The following is a 5463-nucleotide window of genomic DNA, read 5'->3' on the forward strand; positions in this document are numbered from 1 at the left end:
GATGCAAAGGGTAAAACTCAGATAAGAAGGTCCAAACTGAAAATTCAACTGAAGGGCTTCAATTTGCAAAAAGAATCAATCGAATCAGAGCTATGGAAGTGAAACTACTACCAAAAGAACTTCGAATTCAAATCTGCTTGAAACCCAATTTTAGATTGTCAAAGTCATGTTCAAGTTGATTAACTGGAAAGAGGGCTTCGAGACGAAGATTTTGGCGTTGGTTTCACTGGATTTGGACGAATGGTTGAAAAGTTGCGAGGGTTTGAAGATCAGGGGGTAATCTGTGATAAAAGTAATCCCGGATAGGTCCCTGGCCGAAAATAAAACAGAAAAAGAAAAATCTGTCGGACGAACTTCCGCTAACAGAGACAAATGAACGAATTCGTTCGTTATAAGAACTGAATGAACGAACGTTCGCGGAATAGATCTAAACCGAGAAAACCGAGAGAATCAATCTATAAAAAAGATCTAGATCTAGGGTTTACCGAAATAAACCAACGAGAACCAGGAAAAAAACCGGCGGCGGCAGTTCCGAACGGCGGCGGCTTCCGGCGAGGCGGGGCAAGGCGGGGACAGCGATGGCGGCATGGTTGTGCAGCAGCGGCTGCATCAGCGGCGGCGGTGGGCGGCTGCGGCGGCTCGGGGCTCGGGCCGGGATGGAGAGGGGCGGCGGCGACGCGGCTTATAAATACCTCGGGGGGTAGCTTGCGCGAGAGACGCGGACGCCGAGGCCGACCCGGACTCCGGCGGGAGTCCGGCTGCGGGAGGCGGCGGCGCTGGTTGGGCTTGGCTGGGCCGTTGGACCGGTCGGGCGAAACTTTTTTTTAATAATTCTGCCGAAGAAAATCCTAAAAAGATATAAAAAAATTCTAAAAATGCCAAACACAATTTTCACCGTCTAAATATAATATTTAGAACAAGGAGAACATTTTTCTGGCCTAAAATGCATATTTTTCTAATTCAAATAAAATAGTAGTAAAATCCCAAATAAAATATTTATTTGATTTTAACATTTTTCCTCCAATGTTTCTTTTATTTTGGAGAAGTCCTTTTATCTCCTCTCTTTGGTTTTTTATATTGGAACTATTTCGGAGAGAAAAATATTAAAACCAAAGTGATCCTCTTTTCAAATTTGAGAAAAATTCAAATACGAAAATAGTGAAATCCCGAACTCTCTCCGTTGGATCCTTGAGTTGCTTAGGATTTCTAGGATCGCAAACGGGATGCAAATAAAATGTGATATGCATATGATGACCTATGTATAACATTCCAAATTAGAAATTTGGGATGTCACAAACCTACCCCTTAAGATGAATCTCACCCTCAAGATTCGGGTTGGCTAGAAAATAGGTGTGGCTAGTCTTTCCATAGATCTCCCTCTTGTTCCCAGGTGGCTTCATCCTCAGTATGGTGGCTCCACTAAACTTTGCATAACTTGATAACTTTGTTGCGCGTAACTTGGCTGGAAAACTCGAGAATCTTGATGGGTTTCTCCTCGTAGGTCAAATCACTATCTAACTGAATTGCTTCTAGGGTCACTGTATCTCTCAGAGGAATATCGGCCATCTCTGCGTGGCACTTCTTCAACTGGGAAACGTGAAACACATCATGAACTCATGATAGTCCTTTGGGTAACTCCAATTTGTAGGCAACTTCTCCCATACGTCCCAAAACTCGGTATGGTCCTACAAATCTCGGGGCTAACTTTCCCTTAACTCCAAAACGTTTAACTCCTCGGAGAGGCTACACACGAAGATATGCTCTGTCTCCGATTTCATAGACTACCTCCTTGCATTTTGAATCTGCATAACTCTTCTGCCTGGACTGAGCTACCTTTAGTCTGTCGTGAATCAACTTAACCTTCTCTTCAGATTCTTTGATCAAATCCGGTCTAAACAACTGACAGTCTCCAACTTCATCCCACATCAACGGTGTCCTGCACCTCCTTCCATACAAGGCTTCAAAAGTGGCCATCTTCAGACTAGCTTGATAACTGTTGTTGTATGAGAATTCCACGTACGGCAAATTATCATCCCAGCTGGATCCATAATCTAGTGCACAAGCTCTCAACATATCCTTCAGAATCTGATTGACTCTCTCGGTCTGTCCGTCTGTCTGCGGATGAAAGGCTATACTAAACTCTAGCCTGGTTCCCAAAGTCTGGTGCAGCTGATGCCAAAACTTTGAAGTAAACTGAGTCCCTCTATCCGATACGATGGTCCTCGGAACTCCATGCAGACATACGATCCTGGTCATATATATCTTGGCCAACTTCGCACTCGTATAGGTGGTCTTCACTTGGATAAAGTGAGCCACTTTGGTCAAACGATCCACTACTACCCAAATAGAATCGTATCCCGATCAGGTCCTGGGTAATCCGGTGATGAAATCCATGCCAAGCTTATCCCACTTCCATTCAGGTATAGGCATAGGCTGCAGTAATCCTGCTGGCTTCTGATGCTCTGCCTTCACTCTCTGACATACATCACATACGGCTACATACTCGGCAATATCCTTCTTCATACTAGTCCACCAGAAACGCTCCTTTAAATCCAAATACACCTTGGTGTTTCCGGGGTGTATTGAGTATGGCGAGTCATGAGCTTCCTGTAGTATTAACTTCCTGATTTCTGCATTATTGGGTACATATACTCGGTCCTCAAACCATAAAGTGTCGTGCTCATCCTCACGAAAACCTTTGGCTTTTCCTTCACTCATCTTCTCCTTTATCTCAGCAATCTCCTTATCATCCTTCTGAGCTTCTCGAATCTTTCCCAATAATGTTGACTGAACCTCCATTGCTGCGACAAAACCTCGTGGAACTATCTCCAAACGAAGCTTCTTGAGATCGTCAACTAACTCCTGCGGAAATCCTCCGCTTAGAAGGGTATTGACATAACTTTTCCGGCTCAAGGCGTCTGCTACGACATTGGCCTTTCCTGGGTGATAATGTAGCTTCATATCATAATCCTTTATAAGCTCCAACCATCTCCTTTGTCTGAGATTCAGCTCCTTCTGTGTGAAAATGTACTTCAAACTCTTGTAATCCATGTACATATCACAACGGTTTCCAATAAGAAAATGTCTCCAGGTCTTGAGTGCATGAACTATAGCTGCTAACTCCAAATCATGTGTGGCCTAATTCAACTCATGCGGTCGAAGCTGACGTGAGTCATAGGAAACAACTATTCCGTCTTGCATAAGTACACCTCCAAGTCCTAAGCGAGAAGCATCGCAGTACACTTGGAAATCCTTGCGTATATCTGGCAAAATCAGCATTGGGGTGGTAACCAAACGTTTCTTCAACTCCTGAAAACTTGCCTCACATTCATCTGTCCATTTGAACTTAGTGTTCTTCTTGAACAACTCCGTCATGGGTTTCGCAATCTTGGAGAAATTCTCAATGAATCTCCATAGTATCCTGCGAGTCCAAGAAAACTGCGGATCTCCCCTACTGAGGTGGGTGCTAGCCAATCAGTGACTGCCTGAACCTTGGTAGGGTCTACTGCTATACCCTCTCTTGATATAACCTGTCCAAGAAATCGAATCCTTTTTCCCTCCAGGGTGGTGAGCATAATTGACTTACTGGCACAATCGATGTTTCCCCCATACATCGGTAGCCAATCCATGCCTAGTATCACATCCAATCCTTGTGACTCCAGAATTACTAGGTCTGAGGGGAAAACATGCCTACCTATGGTTAATGGCATCTCAAAACATCCTTGGCTTGCCATAAACTCTGCTCCTAGCGGGCTTACTAACATAGGTGTCCTAAGAACTTTGGTGGGAAATTTATACTTATCCACAAATCCCCTTGAAATGTATGAATGCGATGCACCCGTATCAAAAATAACGATTGAAGTAAATGACTTAACCAAAAACTTACCTATAATTGCATTTGGCTGCTCTTCAACCTCCTCCACGTTAACGTGGTTCACTTGTCCCCTGTTGAAAGGGTTGGGCTTCTTCCCAGAGCTTCCATTGCCATTTCCATTCTTTGCTTCAGAACACTCGGTGGTGTCGTGCCCAGTATTCCCGCACTTGAAACAAGTAATGTGACTTAGATCCTTCTTGGCGGGCGTTGCTGGGTTGGAACGGTTCTGGCTGCTGCTTCCTCCATTTCCATTCCCATTCTTGGGGCCACTGCGGTTATGTGAACTTCCTCCATTATGAGTATGGCCTCCATGGTTATGGGTATAACCTCCGGAGTTAGGGGTAAAGGGAGGCTTTTGCTGAGCTCCAGAATTATACTTCCCCTATCCATACTTCCGTTTGCGGCTCTCTATCTGCTGCTGTTTGTTTTCAACCATCGGGGCCCGGTCTACCAACTCCTGGTAGTTAGTGAATGTTGCCACCATCAACTGCATACTCATCTCATCATTCAGTCCTTCCATAAACTTCTCCTGCTTCGCGGCATCTGTGGCCACATCATCTGGGGCATAATGGGCTAACTTGCTAAACTCATCCATGTACTGCCCCACAGTATGGTTTCCGTAGCGTAAGTTGCGAAACTCACGCTTCTTCATATTCATTGCTCCTGTAGAGACATGGGATGTGCGGAATTCTTGCTGAAACTGATCCCAAGTGACATTGGCTATGGGAAAAGTGGCTGTGTAATTCTCCCACCATGAGGCTGCGGGTCCATCCAATTGGTGTGCGAAAAAGCGCACCTTCTCCACATCTATGCAACCTGCGGTGGTCAACTCCCTTCCAATCCTACGTAGCCAGTCATCAGCAACAATCGGCTCGGTGCTACTAGAAAACACCGGCAGATTCAAACTCAGAAAACGGGCTAGGTTGTCCACTGGAGATGGTGGCAGTGGGTTGTTGTTATTGTTATTGTTGTTGTTGCCTTGGTTCTGGACTAGTAGCTGCATCAAGGCATTCTACTGTTGGATCAATTGAGTGAGCTCTGGTGGGAAGGCAAATCTGGGGTCACGTCTGGGAGGCATCTGATGGGTTTAGAGGGGAGAGATTAGAATAGAAATGAGGTCTAAAGAGAAAGCACTACCTATACGCACATGAGACAAATACAATCATATCACATCACTCATTTCAAACAAGGGCATACAACCGATCTAGCTACCGTTACAAAATACTCAGACTACTACTATATACATGGCGGAAATACTACTTCTAATATGGTGGTCATCTAGAAATTCTGATTGGTGGAAGACTCCATGATATCCGCTCCAGCTTCGTCTTCGTAATCATCATCACTACTATCGGGGTCAGAGTCGGTGTCGTCGATGATGATGTAGTCCTCGGGGTGGTCGTCATCTCCTCCTGGCGTAGGGTCTCCCATGAATACTCCTAGCTTCCTCGTCAAGTCGTCATTCTTTTCTACTAGTATCATGATTTCCTCCTCATATCCATCGCGTGTAGACTTGAGTTCTTCTTCAAGCTCCATGTTCCTAGTCATCAACTTCTTCAGATATATCATGCTTGTGCGCATTTGGTTCT

Source organism: Triticum dicoccoides, chromosome 5A (assembly GCF_002162155.2).
Source record: "Triticum dicoccoides isolate Atlit2015 ecotype Zavitan chromosome 5A, WEW_v2.0, whole genome shotgun sequence".
Lineage (NCBI taxonomy): Eukaryota > Viridiplantae > Streptophyta > Magnoliopsida > Poales > Poaceae > Triticum > Triticum dicoccoides.